Consider the following 22,925-nt stretch of genomic DNA (forward strand, 5'->3'; position numbering starts at 1 on the left):
ATTGTGTTCTCACCATGTGTGAAAATGAAAGGTTGACCTCCTTCTTTCAGTTGCAACTAAACCTTGATGTATTTGGTGATATATGTGGGATGGGATGTTTTATAACATTTTGTGACATAACCTAGTTTTTCATGTCCCTGTTTCCAGTAAATCATTATAATGTTGTCTGTGACATTAACAGATAAAAGTACTAAACTGTGGTGTTACAGCAGGAACGTGCCATGAATCACAATAAGCATGTCAATAACACTCAAGGAGATTGACTAATTGAATATAATCCAATTATTAAAATCTTTTAAGACTGAACTTGTATCATACTGTAATATGTACTTAATAAGATAGAAAGATAATGCAGATTATGTAGATAATGTACTGAATGGCAAAATACATGATTGCATTCACATAGATCCCCACCAGTCATTTTGTCTCTGAGAGGCTTCCACAGTATTTCAGCCTCTTTTGGCCGAACCAGCATGTTTAGTTTCCCAGACCCAGAAGAAGACTTGACCTGGGTTTCCGTAAACAAGATGATGATGTTGACATGCAACAAACTTGAGTAATCCCAAAACTAAATCCTACATTTTGCATATATTTGTACGTTATATGTTTCCTCTACTGTTTCCTCCACCAATTCAGCAGACTATCAGTGGGTGTCTAACATTTGGCAGCAGATTACATATGATGCAGGGACCATGTGCCCAACACACACACACACACACACACAAAGAACATGTTACACAGCAGAGCAACACTGACGGAGCGCCTGTTTGTTTCCCATCTGTCTCTCCTGTTCAGCCTACTGAGCAGCTCTCTGTCTTTACTGATGGTGAAATTTCACTTAGTCTTAACTGATGTAACTGTGTCTTTGCCATTTGAACACCCTGGCACAAACACACAAAATTGTGTTGATGCAACACAACTTTTTTTTTTTTACAGTTATTGGACAGCCCCCTATTGAAACAGTTGGAACCTCTTGCAACAGCCAAAACTCTTCTTGATCTTTTGGTTTTGATTACACCATGATTTACCATGTTGTTGCCACACACTAGCTTGGTTGTCTGCTTGCTAGCTGTTTAGGACACATTAACAATTCAGGCCACGCAGCCATAGCTAAAGGACAAGAATAGAAACATGTTTTTCCAGAGTTACTATTCCCTTGTATAGGAGAATAACATTTAAATTCAAAATGTCAAGCTTTCCCTTGTAGGCCCGCTTCTATTGCATGAATTGATTGTTATTGATCATGACTGATGTTTATTGTTCAAACTCACAAATGTAATTTCTATCTTCTGTTTAACATTTGGAAGAGACGTGGCGGACATTTAAACGAGCATCCTTCTCTCTCTGTCTTGTTTGTTTCCTTGTTTTTGATGATGTGGATTCCAGTAACCTCTATATTCTGCAGTATGCTATAAGCCGTTGCGCCATCCCAGCAACTGTACATCAGTCACCAGGTTGTTACCCCAGCCTAAGCCAATTACACCTAATCCTGATCCTCATGCACAGATCCGTGTTATAGGCTGCTGTCTGCGGGGGGATATATTTCAGCTGCATCTTGGGGTTTGTGTGAGCCTTTGAAAAGGTCAGTATGCAGCTAATTTACTGGTGCGCAACTAATTTACTGTACTAATTTTCAGTCTCATCAGATGTCCACCGTGGGTTGATAGATGAAATAAATAACTCTAACCTCACTGATAATATTGTAGTAGCACTAATATGCTCAGTAAATCAAAGGGTTGCCTGTGAAGGACTATTAGGGACATAATTCAGACAGCTTTTTATGTGCGTGTTCACAATGAATATCAGTGAGATTCACACGTCTGTGTTATTGTTGCAGCTCATGTGGTTAACATGTTGCTATAAAACAAGATTGCCGGATGTCGGACTAATATGGTGAAGAAAGAATCTATTCATATCTACAGAAGGCAGAGACAACAGAGCAAACAGCCGTGCAGTATAGATTAGTGGTCATCATGGATAGACTCATTACCTTGTGATTGAGACACAACCCAGGACTGTCTGGGTCCAGACCCTGTCTGATTGCCGCCAGTCGTGGGTCTATGCATCAATACGTCTAATACCAGAATAGGTCTGAGGCTATACCCACCATCAGCTCTGGTGACGTGGTTTGTCATAATCCTAATGAGAGAAAATTGTATTTTTAGATGCATAACGGAGTGAATTGTCTTAAGAAGTGCAGAAAATATATTGCTCTTTTCAACCACGGTCACTAGTTCATTTGTGGCACATCATGAAGCTGCCAGTGTAGGTGCACTGCAAAAAGTCATCTTAAAACCAATAAAGTAGGTTTGTTCAATTCAGGAGAAAAATTAGTCAAACAAATTGTGTTTATCCTTGTTCTGACATTTTGTTGAATAATGTTCGGTTTGAGTTTGGCTTTGTGAGTCTTAACACCACAGGCAATCACAAGTGTGGAAAACAGATTTTACTTTGGAAAACAGGTAAACAATTCTAATTTGAGTCAACCTAACTGTTATTATCCACTATTCACACTGGTGTTAGAAAGTGAATACACTCTTGTTATTGAGATTAGTACTCACCACAACTGTAGCAAATTAGTTCCACTGCATGAATAATAAAATAGTCAAGGGTGTCAGATATGAAAACAAGTTTTATTCGAACGCGTTGTGTCATTTTTGTAAAGCAGGAGTGAGTGACATCACCTCTACCCACATTTTTATACTTTAGGTTAAAAAGTAACGTATGTGTGCAGAACAAAGTTATTTCAAATCATTGATGTCCACTGCTTAGATCTTATAGCTTGAGGTGCAGTGGACCATCTTTAAAAGGGATCATTTTCTCAAAATGTTCCTTTTTCTATATTAAATGAGTGGATTTATTGCCCATGTTGAGCTGAGCCTGATGGCAGTTAGGTTACCGCTGCCAAGATTCACTTAGATGTGATCAGTAATGGTGCATGCCCATGTCTTCAGTAAAGAACACTCCTTTTTTTTTTTATCCTTAATGCCCCTCCTGTTGACATAACTGATGACACTATGGTTGGATTAATACCTAATATGTAATTCTTATATGGTTGCTTAGAGATAATTGTTAAAAGGGTCAAATAAATGTCACAGATCTATCTTCTTAATGTTTGTGCTTTAACATTAGCTGAGAGAATGTGAAGCCAAGAGAGAAAACAGACTTTCAAGGCTGGTGAGTTGAAGCTATATCACGCTAGCGCCATTTCTTTAGTGCACAAGCATTCATACACCGTATGACTTACTGACATTATGACCGTTAATGTGGTGGTGGTTACTTCTGTCTTCATGAGTGTGAGAGGACCAGCAGAGCGAGCTCACGTGAACCTGATCAGAAAGGTGACGTCTGTCTTTCCATTCAATGTCTCTAATGTGTCTCTGAGACTAAATCACGTTCAGCCTGGCACTTTACAATGCGGCACAAGCAGCTACACAGAACTCGTGAGGGGCCAGTGAAACCGACAAGTACATTCTCTGTGATTTAGTTCCGGCAACGAGCACAGCAATCATCAGGGTAAAGAACTGTGTGTGTATGTGTGTCCCTGTGTGTGCGTGTGTGTGTCCACTTTTGTGTAGAAGCATAGGGTCAGGGTAACACTCCAAATCACTGAGAACCCAGAGGGAACAAAATGAGCCGGTTAGAAATAGTGCAGAGACAAGCTTAACCTTATTTTTAATAGTCCATCTCCATCATTCCCTGTCCAAACCTGTTGTCTATAGGAGAAAGCTGCTGTTCTGAAGGTTAAAATACTATTAATATACTGACATTGGATAAAGTCCACATAATTATTGTAGGACTTGACACTATAACATTTTAAATCTGCAGTGAACATGCCTGGGCCCTTATGAAATTTAAAAAACATTTGCGAAGCCTTTATGAACACACAAACTATAACCGTGGTTTCAATAGAATAATAAATAATGCAGAAGAGACGTTTAACAATTAAAAATTAGGAACTGATACTTGATTCAGCCAACTTAACTGAGAGGTAATGAACAGTTTATGGTGGCAAAGCAGTACAACACTTTCCATTTTACTGCTCCTATACAACAGAAGATTTGAGAAATTAATATGCAGCAGAACTGACAGCTGCAAATTACGGCTGTTTCTTGATGCCGGAATAATAATTTTACACTACATTACGGCAGGTATTTACAATTCAGAGACTGAGGGTGCATACTTAACTACATCAATTAAGGAAATAGTTGCAGAGATGTCAGATACTCCACTGAAGCAAATCTTTAGCAGGCGGCAAGGTGCCATGTGTTGTATTATGGCACCAGCTGCACTAGCTTCCCAATGGGAAATAGTTTCGATGTTTTCCATAACTGCCACTCTTCCGCTTCATCAGGATCCCTCAAAACTGTTTTGACAGGTAAACATGTGGTGACTCACACCTGAAGTCAGGGACGTTGCACAAGTTGAAGAAAGACTGACAGAGATGCCTGTGTTGCTGACAGCATTAAAGAAAAGAAGAAAATGTTCCTCCACCAGTTCTGGACATTTCCCCTTTTTCCTCCCCCAGGTGACCTTAAGCTCCTGCATTACCTGTAGATATTTCCCAAGACCGGCAGGAGGTCTGGTCAATGGGTGTTGTCCGCAATGTCTTCTGGGGAACCTGAGTTTCTTTCCTATGTCCAACCTTATCTACCAGTCATGTCCTGCTCCATGGACGCCTTCGAGGAATTTGGATGTTCTCCTGTTCTATGGTGTCGTAGCTGCTCCACATCTCACACAGTCCACTGCCTGTTACTCTTTTGTCCATGAACCCTGCATGTAGCTCTGTGACCCCAGCTTTCACTTCCTTCTCAATCAAGACAAGCAGCTCTTTGCCATTGGCTTTGTAGTATTGGATTGTTGAAATGCTGACTAAAACTGAGGGCCAGCTGCCAAATATCCCACCAGTAGTCCGACAGCCTGGTCCAGTGCCTTCTGTGACCCGCACTTCCTACCAGACCTTGCCTAAATGCTAGCCTGGGAGACACCAATATGGTGCTTGAGTAACCAAAAACTCATTGCTAAGGGTGTCGATGATTGTTTCTGAAACCATAGATGGATGGAACTCGGACTTCTTGGTAATTCCAACCACCTACAGAGGTGACGGAAAGTGAACAGTGGAAATTCACCTGCAGTAGCCAACAGATCCGAGGTAAAATGTTCTGCATACAGTATATCTTTGCTTTGAATTTGCTTGGTAGTGGTTTTTGACACCATTCCTCTAGTTTTTGGATTGCCACGATTGACATTGTTGCCAAAGGATCTTTCAAAAACTCTTAATAGGTTTCTCTTAAATTAATGAGATCGGGATACTTTCAAAATCAAAGTTAAACTGGTCTATCACCTTCCCTCTCCTCAGCACTGAGGACCTGGACTTTGCTACTCTAATCAACTGTTAACTATCAAATGTATTCCTAGCATCCAGGAACCCCTGAGACCCCCCCTCTGCACAGAGGAGTCAATATACTGGTTCTTTTGGAGATACTCAGTCATCTATTGAAAAACATCTCCCCCTCAACACTGACAAGTAAGCTGTCCAAAACTGAGATCCTCCTGGAGGAGCTGGAGCACCTTCTCCAAATCTCCGAATTACCTTGCCCCTCCTCTAGATCACCAGCAGGATCTTTCAAAATCAGTGCATAAGCTTGGGGCGCCTCTCAAAATACCATTTAAGGCACCCCACTGTGTCTAGGTGCTGAACTTGCTGTGGTCGGCCTTGACAACAGATTGAATTTCTTTCCAACTGAGTTCATTGATGTTAAAGTCAGTGGTTGGCCCAGGTGGATTGATCAAGGCCCTGCAGTCTTCACCTTCATCACTGTAGCAGAGGTGACACATGCTTTCTTATCAACAATTGTACAAATTAAGTTTTCTGCTTAATAACTTTTTTCTGTGCTTGTTTTACTGAACTCTGCAATTCTATCTTTTAACAACTAAACAACATTTAATATTTGTATAATGAGCAAACGTCTTAACTTGAGACCACGCCAAATTACACATTTTCTATATGCAAGAGATTCATAGACAATGTATTCCAGATATAAGCATTAAAAAACAACTTACAACACCCTTATATACAAGTTAATCCAGCTTAATTTGTAGGAGACAGATTTGGCACTTATGGATATTATGAATGATGACCTTCAAAGTCATGAAGATGTATCTTACAGTACTACGAATGTACTCTAATGAAATCTAGGAAAACCATTATTAGTACCTATTAGCCAGTTAGAAAGAAGACTGCATACAATATTATAAACCTTTCCAGCGAGGAAAACGAGTACTTGTGAGTACTGGACAGTGAAGGCGGTTGCCTGTTTGTAGCACCGGCAGTTCAGCTACGGTGGGAGGGATACAGGACATTAAGGGGGTGATATAAGAAGGGAGACATGGAAGGCGAGGAGTGTTAGGGGCATCATAATAAGTGAGAGGTGGATGCGGGAAAAATGTCACAGGGTTGAGAGGACTGTGAATGAAAAGACTTGCCCTGCTTGTCCTGTCATTTCAGCAGACTCTCTGAGGACAGCGTTGTTTCCCAGAAGCTTCCGTTTCACCCTGCCGCCAGTACAAGACGTCCTCCCTGCAGCCCGTTGCTATCAACAGACGCCATCAGTCACACTGGCTCAGAAACCGCTCGCCGCCAGTCTCACCACGACTGTGAAGGCAACTGCTCAAGCTTGGCTCTCAAATCTGCTTCTCCGTGTGCTCTGCTAACAAAGACATATATTTACGCACCGTCAAAACAACACACTCACACAAGGACACACGCGCAGACACGCACAATCACACATACATACATGAAAAGACAAACATACAGAATTCTTCCGTCACTTTGCCAAGACAAAAAAAAGCACTGACTGTATTTGTCGCTGTCCTGCTTTTTATATCCCTCTCTGTATGTAGTTGACTGCTGGATTTACACGGAGAGAATCTACCTCCAAGTAAGCCTTGGAAACATGGAGGACATGTTTCCAAGGCTTACTGTCTTCTTCTGAGTATTAAGGGCTCACCATGCCACAAATATCATGTACACTACTGCGTGGAACCTTGTTCTTGGACCATTTTGGATATTTGGGTGTAATAGTATCACAAAGTCAGTAATTCATTATTTCTGTTGTGTAATTTTTCACACACAAAATACGTCAATCAAATATTGTCCTGTATCGACTACCTAAGGGCATTCATCTCACTATCTGTGGTGAGAATTATTGCGTGTACATGCAATAAGTGAAAGAAATATTGATTATTGAGGCGGATGCATATACATGTAGACCTTATATAAAAATGGATGTAGACTCCGGGGCCAGAGAGTGAAGCCGATGCAGAAGTGCTAGAAACCTGTATTCCCTCAAATGACCTAAAAAAGGACAACTCCGCTGTTTGCAAGAAAGATATGTTTCTAAAGAAGTCTGAGTCACTTGATTTATATTGTCAGCAAACATTTTCATACAGAATGTATGAATGACTCAATTGTCAAAGCCTGGTATGAAATGAGGGATGTATACCCAGTGACTGCGGCTCCTACCATCCAATTGGGTGTGCAGTCAGATTGTTGTTGTTAAATTCCATCAGACTCCAAATAATGTGAATGTTTGGTACGTTAAGATATTAAATTGTGAACAACACACAATATCCGTACAATTTTTTTTTTCCAGAGACATGCTGCAATAAATCTTGTAAATCCAGTAAAAATATTGAGTTTGGTGAAGAGTGGAATTTAAAGCATGAGGCTACTGCTGAAAGTTGAATATCTTTAGACCTACTAAGTCAAGTCCCTTTATGGACCCCATGCCAATTTCATTTCCATCCCTCCCTATACAACTACATTAATTTTTTACATGATTTCATACACTGCTTTTCATTCTCCTCACCACTGCAACTCCCAACCCCCTCCTCATTTTATATATGCACATTTTTCTCCTGCACATGCCCCTGCACACACCAGATCAAAGCGCATTCATTCCTCCCTCGTGAACTCGAATGCATAACTCAACCCCATTATCTCTTCCACTCCTCCCATGTACCCTAAGTGACAAACTACTATACACACGCAGTTTTGTTGGTGGTGGATTTGACCTGCGACCTCAAAGCCAAACATGTGTTTGAGAATTATTATAAGTCAGCTAAACAGTCAGGGTTAAATATTAATCAACAAGGCGAGATTTGCAAATATAAGCGGCCTTATTAGCAAACAGAGGGAGTTTCTTTGAAGTTCTGTGAGGGTAAGGTTTTAAGAACCAGGAGTGCTAACCCTGTGCCCAAACCTGCTCTTTTCTCATCCGGGTTACGGATCGACCATGGCAGAGTTTATTAGCAAACATGGGTTGTTTTGATTTTCCTCATATTTCTTATCATGGCATTACAAGGCGTAGTAGGTGGAGCCAGAGAGGGTTTCCCGAGATTATCTGCCTCGTGTTTGATTGTGAGATCATAGGGACAGTTATTCCAAAACCACTGCAGCTTTGAACCTTGATGGAATAAAGCAATCTCTTAATCAATAGTCATTGACTTTGGCCTCCAAATACTTTTTTATTCCTCTGATTGGAAGATGTAAATGGGAGATGCTGGATGACATTTGCCGACAGTTTTCCCATCTCTATGTCAACCTTTCATCATCAGGAAATCTCTCTCTTGTAAGTGATATCACACCAGTGTTGACAAATTATACTGTATTATTTTGAAATTCCCTGTTTGCGACTCCTAATGTATAGATTGTAAATGGAGCTTTACGGACATAATATAAATCTGCAGAGCCTGCTCGACTAGCAGGCTTCATCACCGTCATTCGCCTGTTGAACTCATCTCCCCTTCGCTCTTTCTCTCCGTCTCCATCTCTTTCTCTGTCCCTCTGTCGCTTGCTCTCTCTCCCTCTCAGCTGCTATTATTTATTCAGTTTGTTTGGCGGGACTCAGTAGCCGCGGCAGCCCCGGCCTGGCAGACCTATCGAACTGTGGCATAATAGATGTAATACATCAATGCGTTTGAGCTGAGAGCCTTTAATTAGGCCTTCCTGCTCGTTTCATCAATTCCCCCATGCCCTCCTGGGATTTGGGGGAGGGGTTGGGGTGATACAGAGAGGCCTCCTGCGCTGCATGTGAATCACTGCACCTCCACCTCCCCGGCCCATTCCTCTGTAGGCTCTTTGTCCCTGAAAATTTGCCAGCCTCCTGTCCTCTTGCCTTCCCAGCCCACTGCCACTCATGTCTACGGGGTCAGACAGCATGAAATGCTAATCCTCACCTGAATTTCAATAATTAAAAACATGCGGGCCTTCGGGATTTGAAAAGAAGTGGCTTTTCTTTCAGACAGCCGCAGGAATGTCAAATATGAAATGAATGATTATGAGAATGTAGGTTTATTGGGTAATATACGTCTGCGTGTGAATGCGTCTTAGTGTGGCTGTGACCTTGTTGCCCAGGTGCAGTTGAAATGTGTCGTGTTAAATAAACGGCAAGCGAGGCCCAGTGGTGACCAGCGGCACAACTGCAAACAATGACCGATCTCCTGCTGATTTTGCCATTTTTTTGTTTACCATTTCTAGCCGTTCGCTTTTCACACTAATCATAGCAACAACATCTGACATTTACCACAAGTTAAAGTATGACCAGGCCACATAACTATGGGCCACCAGCACTGGGGGCAGAGGCTGATCTAAGTAAGCATAAAGCCTGTTTTCATTGCTGCCGTCTCTCCAGTCGGCTATCATTTCATTTCTGTATGCCAGACCATCGACTGCATTCAAGCATATAGTCAGCGGTATAGATTGCTTTTGGTTCAGATAAACAAAACTATTGATTGGAATTCAAGCCTGAATCCAAATGTGACTCTGTTTGCCACGACATTCACAGACAACACAGGTTATTCAGGAAGACATTGCTTACACACCTTAAGTCTTTAGGTGTGTGTGTGTGTGTGTGCAGAAGACAAATCTGTATGTAGCACTGTGTTCATGCATTTCATCAGGGGGTATTGAGTTTTTTCATCACAACAAAGAACAAAAGGGAGATTAACTTAAGGTTGAATCGAGACTAATGCCCCTCAAAATTACCTCCACTTTAAGTAAAGATTCTGCCTGTACCCGTGTGCTTTAGGTGGCTTAAAGGATTGGACGAGCATGAATATTTACAGCCAAACATTTTGTCCATGAACATCCAGCGACTTGTTTTTTTGTGACTAACCTTGAGCCAGTGGAGGATCCGACTGCTTCTGGACATGAATAGACAGCTAGTACTGAATAGACAGCTAGCACCTGGTGGTTGTAACTGTAAGGAGCCACCTTCTCTCTAAGCAGAATAATTACTACCTTTCCTTCAATACGTACTGTGACTGTCACACAGATGCCGTGTTCACACTGATGCAGACATTTTGCAACAACAACAATTACAGCTATATACCGGTTTCTCTGTGTTTGGTTAGCACTGCAGGTTTGCAGCTAAATTTAGCATCACTGAACCACATAACCGGCATTCACAGGCACCTGCCTCCTCCACTATTATTTGGAGCACAGCGTTTGCGTTTAGACTTGATCGCCACCTACTGGCCCGGCATGCATGTTTAAGCCTTTGTCATTTTGTGTTCTCGTCTAGACGGAGATATTTTGTAAAAGAAAGGTTGTTCAAGAGGAAATATCTGCAGGAGTGAGGACCAGGCCAGAGTGATTCTTTTATGAATGGATTTTCATAAGATGTGACCCTGCGCGGAAAAAGCATCTTAACAATGCAGATGAAGTAGAAGCTGATATTAAACAGTTAGGAAAACGCTGTCCAGTTCATATAAAACACACTTCACTTCATATTTCCCTGCTAGGAAGTCCGTTGAAAAACACAATGTGAAGGAACTGAACACAGCAGGGAGTTTGTACGCTGCTGGGATTGAAGGCCAAACAGTGTGAGAGGCATATAGTCAGAAAAGGAGAAAGCTCACTGTATAGCTGTGGAGTTGGCAACTGAAAGAGCTCGGATTACTGCTCCATCATCATAAAGTTAGTGATGTGACAGGAAACACAAAAAGTTTTGAAAGCCATGTTAATGAAACAGCCGTTTAGTCCCAATGGATGTGCAACTCCAGTGAGCAGCAGTGTATATATAGTTCATTTGGATTTAGAATAACATACGTGGCATTAGTTTCCTAATGAACGACAGATGGCATCTCTCCGTTATCCATCTTGTCAGGGATGCAAAGTATTTTCTGCTGGAGAATCATAAATAGCACTTTTGCACGCACATGCAAAGGCACACATGCGAAGACCAAATTCGCTTCGGCACTTGCTTGTAAATATAGTATCCATGTTGTATAGTACCTTCACTCCACATGATGAACTGCCCACAGTCTGTTAATTCCACAGAAGCTAATCCCTTCAGTCTTTCGCTAATATATCCATTACATGAGTGATGCTCCCATAAGCCAGCCCTAGTCAGTAAATAATTCTGGTTAATTAAAGCCGAGACATCCATCTTTTCCTTGGCTTTGTGTGCCGACTTGGCGAAAGGCATGTTCTATTAATAAAACAGTGGTTATCACCGCTGTTGATGTACTTTCAAACCTGTAGATTTCAAATTAAAATGAATAGCCAATAATTCAAAAGGGAAAGTGACACTTTATTTTGATAATGCCGCAGCCATCAGGGGTGATACCAGGAGAGAGTGTCTGTGTAAAACAAACACACTGATATAAACAACTTCTGCGTGTTTTAATGTTCACATAAGTACACTAATTCTTTTCCAGGGGCGGCTGGTAGTTAATGGGCAGTTGCAGAAAGCCCAGAAGCAAAATCTGAGCATATCCATGTAAAAACATTAGAAACTGAAAATGACATCCTTATTTACACGAGTCAAACACCACATGCAACATGGTAAAAATAAAGGATGATTGATTTGTTTTGGCACAGTTTCTCCAGCCCATTTAGCAGAGTAAAAAGAGGCATTTCGTATGATACAAGATATTTGTTCACATGGGAGGGGGGGGCTTGTTAGTACACACTTGACCATTAGTGATCTCCCATGTCTTTGTTGCGAATTTCCATTTAATTTTCACAAATGGGAAATTACACTCAAGAGGAGGGCGCCAGTATTTTGATTGTCTATTAAATAGCAAATTAATTTTCATACACTGCAAAATGTGGATATTTTAACCAGCATTAGCTCTTTCCCAGTACATCCAGATCAGATTCATAATGGCCCCCGGGACATTTCTCCAGATATTCATAATATTCTCTGCTGCTAAAATAATTAAGTGTGGAAAACACATTAGCTCTTTCTGCCTGGTTGTATGTATGCAAACATATTTAGTGATAAATCATCAACACTGTTGGAAAATACAGCACAAGTCTTTCTCTGCTCTATTGAAAAGTCATTACATTGTATCAGGATGTTAATATTTGACTGTTTGATTAGTCTGTGTTTGATTAGTCGGTTTTTATTTCTTTTGGATTTTCCAGATAAAAGACAAAACCAAGAGCTGCATATAGAGATAACTGGATAAGAGAAATTAGAGATAGAGAACCTTTGAAGGTTTTAAGAGCAGTGTCACACATTAATCCTCAGCAGTTCCATACAGTGACAAATGGGTGTTGATTGCTGAAGTACAGTAGCTGTTACTTACGCTATGGAGCAGTTCCAGGAGGAAGCTGATAGTGTTAAAAGCTGCCTGTTTATTAAGAAGAGTGGTATGATGTTATTCTCTGTTACAGATATAACAGTTCTTTAGTAAAATGTCTAAAAACAACTTGTCTTATGTTATACATTTTGTATTTTTGAGTTTACATTGTCCGAAATGTATACCAACAATGTTCAAACTGGAGAAATCCACATTTGTACTAATAGGTGACGAGACGTTTCACTTTGGGTGCCTTTTAATTGCCTCACTTTTGCTTCACCCGTGGCTTTTTCCGTCAATGCCAAAACTTTCTGGTTGGTCAACGAAAAAATCACTGCTCACCAGCCAGTTACACATTGGTTCCTCCCACTGCTTGTGTTGGTCACTTGTAATGGATCGTGATTATTCATTGCCATTTGCCACGTAACACGAATTAAACTTTGATACACTACCTCCTCTGTGAATTTGATTTGCACCTGAGTTGCACCAGATATATTTTCATCGGCAAAGGTGGTGAAGACAACAACTCTAATGATCTCACGCTGCCTCACAACATCATAAAACTAATTATTTTTTGTTTTGGTGTACATACCCATAGAGGCCAAGTTATATATTGTATGTTTAATGATACATTACAGAGAACTAATGGATTATTAAAAGCAGGAATGGTGATAACTGGCCTTCAGGTCCTTGTGTCGCTCGTGATCCGGCTTATGAGACAATTCATAAGAACCAAACAAGCGACTCAGAAATACAAAACATTCTAGTGACAGCAATTCATTTCTTTATGCAATTAAAAATATAACATAAAAAAAGATGATAACATGTCCATCTAGGTGACATCAAACACATATGCAGCTTTTGCATGTCATCACTGAAAAACATCATGGTAGAAATCAAGAAAAACAAAGTAGATGCGGATATTATTATATATATATAATATTACATTATATGTATTTTGTTATGCAGCCATCAAATCATGTGTTATAAAGTGCACGCAATTGTAATTTGTAGACTTTTTGCAGGTTTGTAATAATTATATAATAGGGAGGCGCGGACATGTAGCAAAACATTTACTACAGTTGAGAGTTTAGTATATTGCAACCAAATTCTCCAGTGAGTAGAATAAACACTCCTCCAGAACAAGACTCAAAAAGAACATTCTGTGCCCCTCAAAGGTAGCATTCATAGAGCAGGCTTGTTGCATCGGATTGTGTTGTTTTGTCTGTGTGCCCTCACTTCCCTTTATGTTTCTAACATTTCATACCCTGAAGATGAGCGGTATAGTTCACCATGGGAACAGAAATGTGTGTGTTATAAAGAGGCGCCTAAAATACTTGCAGCCTCTTTCCTAATGAGCCTTGAAATACCTCACGCTGTTCAACGTCTAGGACGGTTTCATCCAGCTCAGACTCTGTCTCACTTGCCCCCTAACCCTCTCCCTCCAAGGAGGGGACTGGCAGGCTGGCACCCCCCTGCCCCGCGCCTGCCACCCACCAGGCCTGACCATGCTCTCCACTTCATTTACCTTACGCTCGGCTCCTCTGCCAGAACAGGTTAGAGGCCGTAACACAAACAGATATGCACCTGCAAGGTAAGCAACCCCTTGGGATTAAAGCAGGCAGTTCATTTTGTTTGCATTTTGACAGGGTGTTTTTAATTTTACCTGCCAGCGTAGGTTTGTTCAGGTGGTCTCTCTGGACCTCTGTCTAGTGTGACCTATCATTGCCATATGGTCGCAGCTTCCACAGCTCGCGACTGATGGACCCTCTGGCTCTAACAGAGTCATTTAACCTGTGCTGATGTTAGTGGAGGCAAACCTGTGCTATATTTAGTCTGCATTATGCTGTATACTGTCCGAACCCACTCACAATTGTTTTCCCCTTTAAAGATAATTTTGCTCAATGCTGTGACAGACAGGACAGCAATTTGGGTTAATGTCCCTTTATGTGTATTTTCGACATTGAGCTCACAGTTTTCTTCTTTTGATGTATTTGATCACTGAATTAAATCTGAGGCGAGGAAAACTCTTGATGGATTTTTTACCACAGTTTGAGTTTCCATAGTTTTAAGCACTTTACACAGTTAGTTGAGACAGTGAGCTCTTGCGTCTCGGCAACTTTTAACTTTAGATGTTTTCAGTTTTTTTTTTTTTCCTTTCATAAGATTAAGGTTGGATTTAATGAAAAGTGTTTTCACAGTAAAAGGCACAGAAATCTAAAGGGAGAAAGAAAGAGGATCTAATCAAAATAAGTAGTATGGGAGGAAAGTGAAGTTGTACATTCAGTGAATATTTAATAAAGCAACCAGAAAAAGGAAATCAGCGAGTGAAGAGCATTGAATCAGAACCAAGCAATGTCGACATCCCATTGATACTGGATTATTTTAATGACATATGACACCCCTGCATGGATTGATGCTTACTTGAAGAGTTGCATATAAGGAATGCAAAAAAAGGAAAATATCTTTTGGCTTAGATCTCATTGTCAAGACAAGATGTTCTAAGAACATACGGTGAAAACACACGGTGGGCAGCTGTGGCTCAGGAGGTAGAGAGGGTGGTCCACTAACCAGAAGGTCAGTGGCTTGTGTCCCAACTTCCCCAGTCCGCATTCAAAAGTGTCCCTTTAAAATAAACCCTAAAGGGCATCTGAACTGACAGTGTATGAAGGGCATGTGATAGAAAAAGTGCTGCATATAGGAGTGCTGTATCTGTATGGGTTAATGAAACTTGTACTGTACAGCGCTACTGAGTGGTCGATAAGACAGGAAAAGCGCTAAGTGTCCAAATCCACTATAAACAGCTGCAAAAAGGTGTAAAAGTGATGTACCTATAGTCTTTTAATTAATCATGGACATGTTTTGGACATAACATGAACAAGAATAAACCAATTAGAGTGCCCTCTCCCATCCCCTCTAAAGCCAGGGGCATTTCTACCTCACAACTGCTTTGAACTGAAACGAGCAAAGACACTTGAGTCGTGCTCGGTGACACTTTGCAAACCAGGTGTGAAATAGGGCCCAAGCTGTGCCTTGTACTGTGCAGAGACCTTCTGTGTGGAGTTTGTTTTGTGCTTCTTGTGTCTGTGGGTTTTTCTCTGGGTACTCTGCCTGAAGACATGCAGTTTTGGGTTAGGTGAATTGGAGACTCTACACTGACCATAGGTGTGAATGTGAGAGTGAATATTGTCTCTGTATGTTGGCCCTGCCGTACTCTGACAACCTGGGTCCAGGGTGTACCCCGCCTCTCGCCCAATGTCAACTAGGATTGGCTCTACCCCCTGTGACCCTCAAAGAATAGGCGGTATAGATAATGGATGGATAAGTGTATCTTGCCTTTTATGTTCATGATGGTTAAAACCAGGCAAGTGATATAATCCGAAGTAATGTTTCGTCAGAGCTCAGTTGTACAACTACTGAAGTGGACAATTAAGTGGACCAAGATATACAGATGAAGCTGTCCCTGTTCTTTCTTTATCTACAACCCAAAAAGTACTTTACTTCAGCCAAAATTAAATCCCTATTGAGCTAAAGGGCTGAGGAGCAAAGAGAGGACATCAGAAATAACATCAGACAGGATGAAGCTACCCGCAGGTCTGAGGGACAGCTGCAGAGGGAAGGGGAGAGGACCTGTTGCCAAACCTGAACTGAGAGATGAGGAGAGATAGAGAGAGTCAGTGATAAAGACTGAGAGTGTCTGTGACACAAGGAGGAGAGAGAGGCAGTCTCTCCTACATCCCGATATAATGCTGTTAAGAATATGTCCCTGTTCTTTCTTTACCGACAGCCCAAAAAGTACAATACACTCATCCATCATTATCTGAACCTGCTTATCCATTGAGAGTTGCATGGAGGTTGGAACCAATCCAAGCTGACAGTGAGCGAGAGGCGAGGTACAGGTCGCCAGTGTTCACAAAGAAAGCCTCTTGCTGTAAAGCCCAATTCATGCTTCTGCGTCGAAGCTACGGCTTAGGTACGCATGAGGCCGAGCAGTCATAGTTGTGGGTCAGTGTTTGTGTGAGTTGTGCTGCAATTACACCGCCGAAACACTAATGGCAGTAGAGTTTATATGCTGGTGTTGAGTGTCTTCCTGTTTACTTCAGAACAATGGCGAGTGTTACTAAGTGGATCGTGTTGGAGTGGGAGCTCACAGATGTAATTTTTTTTCTTTTTAAAGAACAGCTACGAAGAAAAGAAAGACGTTCGTGTTTATTCCTTGAACTCAATCTGAAAATGGAGGTCAGTGTGCCAGAAATGCGATGCTACCAAGCGAACCAATCACAGCTCTTGCGCCGCCTCAACACATAGTTTCATTTTTGGGGAGGTGCACATCAGGGTACGGTGTAGGGCTCTGCGTAGGGTACACGTCTAAGTGTAGGCTACGGCGTAGCTTTGTCACAAAAGCATAAATGGCCGTGCCAACCACTGCACCACTGTGCCACCCCATAGATAAAGACTGAATAATTCATTTTATAGTAAACACATAGAGTAAACGATGTTGGTGTCAGTTGGGTTGTGAACCTGCTGCCACAGAGGTTTGAGTGTTGTCAGGGACCAACAAGCTCCCGGCCTGGACTGAACTGCTCTTGCCACAAATTAACAGTCAGCAAGTAACTTGGTCGATTTAAGGATGAACTCTTCGTCAGATATTTAAACTTTGAGATTACAACAAAGGACGGCATATTTGATTAACAGAGACTGGCAGAGTTCACAAAACATTTGTATGCTATCATCTACAATTTCACTCTGTCTACATGGGGGTCTACTGGCACACGATGTAGTAGATGTTAATATAGAATTATATAAACTTTAATTGAATAGTTTGGCTCTGTGGGCAGATCACTAATTACAGATCCAGCTGTTTGAGTCAGTTAAACATCAGTTTGAAATCAGTGAGTCGCGATTCACACAAAGACATTTCAGTAGAGTGAATGATAGTGGGTGCAAATTTTGTGTATGCTCATTTTCAGTCAGTGGCAGGTCAAGCACAGATTTAAAAAAAATTGAAACTACAAAAACAATTTAATTCAATTTGCATGTTAATGGACCAGTAGCCTTCTTATCAACAATGTGATTCAAATTGATTGGTTTTGCATTGTTTTCCTCCTTTTCACCTTCATGCACATTGCTGTAAACACAACCCCCTCATTTTTCCATCCACTCTCAAATTATAGTAAATTCGGAGCAGATACCCAGTTTTTAATCATGCTTATAATCACTAGCGTTGTCAAGAGCAAAAACATCAAACAAGGTTATGGTAGAGTTGCCTGAATGCGTTTAAATTTTTAATTGGTAAAATGTTGCTGCCAATTAGCACAAGTCACTCAACACTAACTAAGTGGCAACGTATTAATTGATGTGATCAGTCAGTTAAGATGTGAGCAGGAACGATCTATTTAAGTTGATTGATTCTTTTCTAAATAAAGTCACTTCCCACATGAGGTGAGAGATTCTGAAAGCAAAAAACCAACACAACCTAACCCGCACAGCTACAATGATGACTGTCCCTTTTTTCTAAATCAGGAAATAAATGAATGTGCCACTTTCAGATCCAGGTTAGTGTTTAACCAAAGTGGAAAAACAGTCAAATTAGCCTCTCAGTAGGAACCATGCAAATGTACTTTTAAATGTGTCTGATGTTCGCACTCATCTGAACATCCCAACGTCCCTGTTCAACTGACAGTATGAAGAGCAAAGAGAGGACATCAGAAATAACATTAACCAGGCTCGCCCTGGTCTGAGGGACAGCTGCAGAGGGAAGAGAGAGGACATGCAGCAAAGCTGAACAGAGGTAAAGAGAGTGCTGTGAAGTGTGTGCTTCAGGGGTGTGTGTGTGTGTGTGAGACAGAGAGAGGAGGGAGAGAGGCAGTAGCCCTCTTTCTAATCCCCTTTTAAACAGAGATACCAGTATAATGCAGTTTTGAAGAGACCTGTTTTTATGCTGTCTGTTCTTCTTCACACTGAACTACACATGCCCGCTGATTCTCACCCTCATGTGTGATTTTAATAGCACGCTGTTCCAGAATCAGTCAGAAAAGAACACTGGCGTCCTGTCCCACCATGCAGGCTCTTTGGGTTGGGCTCTGTCATTACCTCCACTGCTGGCAGAAAGGTGAGCGGTGCCCCCATTCTGTGTTCGTACCTTTAGCTCACACCACCAGAATAAAGGTGTAACATCCACGTTTTGAATAGACTTTGTGAAAGGGCCTTATGTGAGAGAGAAAGAGAGAGCGAGAGCATCGCATAATAATGGTGTACAAATATTGTGTTCGCTGAATGCAGCTCGGTCCTTTGTCGGTGATACTGAGAACCATTCGTAAACTTCTCTTTCACTCACAACAACAAAAATAATCGGGATTTCAAAAAACTCCTCGCCCAACTTTATGAATTCCTTTATTTTTAGGTTTCACCTAACAACACAAACACATGTCCGAAGTCCAATAACTACATTGTTTGAAGAAAATGCAATATCTACATAAGTTATAAGAACATGAATGACAAAAAATTCTAAATAATTATATCATGTTTTGTTGCCCATTTTATAAGTTGGAATCATGCTTTAAGTTTTTGGCCGTAACATAACCATAAAAAAGTTTCATAATCCTGTAATCACCTCAAGTAGATTTTGTACCGCAAGATGATCTGTATCTATGTATGACTACAAGTTGTTCCCTTTGAAAACGTAATCTGGTTGGAAAACATTTGTTGCTGCAGTTTAATTGTCTAGGAACACCGTGTTTCTTGGGAACACTAAATGTATAGACTGGGAAAAAAACTGTAATAGACATTAAGAAACTTTTTACTATAACTTGATGAAAATTAAAGCAATTCCAAATCTACTGCGAGAAGAAAATTCAGAGTCTTCCAGTCAAATGGTCTTTTTTATTTTTGCAAAGTTAGTGTATTATCGCCAAGCAAAGGAGCAGACCTACTGGGACTGCAACAAAGAGAAACAATTGACCTCGCTAATGTTAAATTAGTAAACACAATAATAAGACTGCAGTATATTCCCATAGCAAACAAAAAGCATCAGAACAAGTAATGCTCTGTTCCTCCTTCTGTTTATTTTCAGGAAGAAGCATAAAAGATCCTCACTGTTTCTCTTCTGAGCTTAAAAGGGGGAAAAGTCACATTTAGAGATGAACATGTGTTCAAAATGTTAGAACATTATATATTTGGAAATTACACCTTTTCTTGGCTTATATTTATTTGTTTTACATGAGGAACTATACTTAAACTCGTATGCGAATACATATACTCATATGCTTGACACATATACAAATATTTATTTTTCAATTGTCGCAGGACTGTCAAGAAGACGCCCCAAATTACCTGTGGGATCAACACTCATTGTCCATGTATTTGTACGGTGGTAAAAATAGACGGGGACATGTTCTGTGCAATCGTGACCTATGCTGCCTCGCACAGTCGAGAAATAAGCAAACACGGGGAACAACAGAGGAGACGAAGGATTTGGACAGAGCGTGTTGTTGGTTTTGCTTTCCTGCTGTGTGTAAGTTGCAAAGATCATTACTTGAAGTTCCAAAAAAAGCTTTTCCTTTGACTCCAGTGGCTCTCCACACAGCCGCCCTTCAGAGAAGATGTGAACTAAGAGTCGAGGAACGTCATTACCTGAAAACTAACACCAGGAACTAGCCTGGTGTCGGGCCAAAATCATAGACTCAATATAAAGATGGACGACGTGACGGTTCTCCTAAAGTGAAGCCAACACACCTCAATCGCACCCTGGTGGCTGTCTGCGATGTTAGCAAACGGGACATGGACCAGACGAATGTGTTCATTTTTCAGGTAAGTTTGGTGTTAATTTGTTGTTTAATGCTATGAAAACAGGGTGAAACATCCTGATTGACAGGTAAGCCTGACTCGCGATTGATCCAGTGCGTGAACCGCCCCTCTGCCCCCAGACTGCAGCTTTGTAGACTCTGTGACACTGTGTTCATATCCGGGATATGTGTAGACCCGTCATCCATCTACCTTATATACAGTCTATGGGCCACATATATGAATTCAGATTCAAATAACTAAATTAGTGTGTCCCATTAATAACGGAGACTGGTTCTATTTATCTTTTTATATTAGTTTTTATTTACCTATTTGATTTGGTTGACCGATTTTGAAGCAGAGTTTCATCTCCTTTATTATTTACACCCTCAAGTTGGTCTGTGGAGTGTTAAACATTATTCTAAATGAGGGATCAAGATGCCTGTTAGTGTGCAAGCTTGTTTTTATGTACATTTTCTGCAGATTCTGCCTCCGGCATAGTTAAGCTTTCAATCTTCCAGAATTAATTTAGCCCATTTTGATTGTGAATAAGGAGAGAGGATAAACTTGTAGCAGCAAAACACCTTGAACACATTTAAAGATGTTCACTGTTTCTTAGAATCATACCGCAGTAGCATCTTTTGATAATTCCCAGTAAGGTCATCCATGAAATGGTATTCATCTGTTTTTCTACAGTGGAGCATTCACGTTTTGGCATCAGACATAAACTGTGTGCGACACCAGGCACATTTCATTTTTCACTGAGAGTAAGAATCGGCTTTCCACCTATCACACCGCCGCTCTCTGTAAATCTGCATTGACAATTCGAAAGCTCATAAACATGTGCCCACACACCCCACACTTCATCAAAGTATAATGCACTCACACACACTCGAACACACACACTCGCCTCCCCCTCACCTGCTTACACACATGAGCACAATTAAAAAGACACTATGGCACGCCCACTGTACCAAAACCGAGCTGCAGCACACTCCACCGACTTCCCCACAGTGACACACTCAGAATGCTTAACAAATCCCTCTTTATCCACTCTGTGGTTTCTGTGCTCGATAACTGTGAGACACACTGCAAATGATTCCCATCAGCGAACACTCTGTTCTCTTCAGTATCTACAACTTAAACAATTAAACAGATTCTGAATTTGACTGCAATTGAGCTGACTGACATTCTGTTTTGGTGGAATCACTAGAATAGATGTGGTCATCTTATCTCCATCCATCCATTATCTTTACCACTTATCCTTCAAGGGTCGCAAGGGGAGCTGGGGTCCAATCGCAGCCGACTGGGCGAGAGGTGGGGTTCACCCTGGACAGATCGCCAGTCCAACACAGAACTGAACTATACTGTAGAGAGAAACAACCATCCACCCTCACATTCACACCTACGAGCAATTTAGAGTGTCCTGCATGACTTTGGACTGTGGGAGGAAGCTGGAGTATCCGCCGAAAACCCCATGAAGACACAGGGGGAACATGCACAGGAAGGCCCTGGTCTGCTGGCAGGTTTGATACCAGAACCCTCCTGCTGTGCACCATACACCCCCCTGTCTCACCTGAGGAGTTTTAAGAATCTATCTATGTGTGGAAAGCTCAGTAAATAGTAAAACACATTTGGAAAGTGACGTGATGTGGTGTATTCATTTACCAAGTGACTTCACCAGCTTAATTCAATAATCTTAAAAGTTGAAAACCTAGAATACAGTTGATCGTATTGAGTATAAAGGGTCAATCATAACGAGAAATTTCTCTCGGTTCACTGTTTTGGTTTTTACTGCCCTTAATAGGACACATATGCTCATATTCAGGTTCAGGTTGATTTTAATATGGGTCATTACCTCTAAAAGTTTACGTCTAATGTTCACTTTCTTTAAACTGTCCATCGTCGCAGCTCCTCTTTTCAGCTTCTGTCTGAAATGCTTGGTTTTGGCTGCTGTCTTTCTAAGCCCCCCCCGTCCCCGTCCCCGTCCCTTCCCAAAAAAGCCCAGTCTGCTCTGATGGTCACTATGTGCATTAGTCACTATGTGCATGATGCAAATGTGGTCATTGTGTTGTCACAGCGACGTTTTCTGTGGAGTAAACTTTGCCTTTTATACATTAAACACGAATATACAAAGAGAAATAAAATGACAAAGTTGGTGACTGGCCTAGGAACAAAGTGGAACATTGAGAACATAAAACTGTTTTTCTCAGAAGTTAGTGAAAACCCAAATAAAAGCTGAAAAACAGAGTCAATATTGGACTTACATTCATCTGTTGGCCACAAATGACTAATGTTTCTCTGTATCTGCAAGATGTGTAAATAAGCCACTGTCAATGTTTGTCTACGTCGTGTTCACAGCTTCTTTCTGCTGCTAAAGTGAGTTGGAGCAAGCTGTTTCTGCAAAGAATCTACACTATCACTGCATTTGATTCTTTTTATTTGAAAAGTCACAAACATAACTGAAGTGTTCCCTGTGGAGCACAGATTTTGCTACAGCTCTTTTAGCAGCCAGGTAGAAAAGGGAACACGGTGGCGGCAAGTGTGTG

At 41.1% G+C, this 22,925-nt stretch overlaps 1 long non-coding RNA gene across 2 annotated transcripts; it reads left to right on the forward strand.

Annotated features, from left to right (window-relative positions):
* The first annotated feature begins 1,502 nt into the window (after positions 1 to 1,502).
* Positions 1,503 to 21,839, forward strand: LOC118110444. Of its 2 annotated transcripts, none has more exons than XR_004696965.1 (5): positions 1,503 to 1,582; positions 18,278 to 18,385; positions 18,605 to 18,706; positions 19,900 to 20,403; positions 21,648 to 21,839. It is a non-coding gene; the product is annotated as an uncharacterized LOC118110444 (long non-coding RNA). The 2 variants fall into 2 exon arrangements; XR_004696966.1 differs by having other exon boundaries at positions 20,165 to 20,403.
* The last annotated feature ends 1,086 nt before the right edge of the window (positions 21,840 to 22,925 follow it).

The sequence above is a fragment of the Hippoglossus stenolepis genome, chromosome 1 (genome assembly GCF_022539355.2).
Source record: "Hippoglossus stenolepis isolate QCI-W04-F060 chromosome 1, HSTE1.2, whole genome shotgun sequence".
Lineage (NCBI taxonomy): Eukaryota > Metazoa > Chordata > Actinopteri > Pleuronectiformes > Pleuronectidae > Hippoglossus > Hippoglossus stenolepis.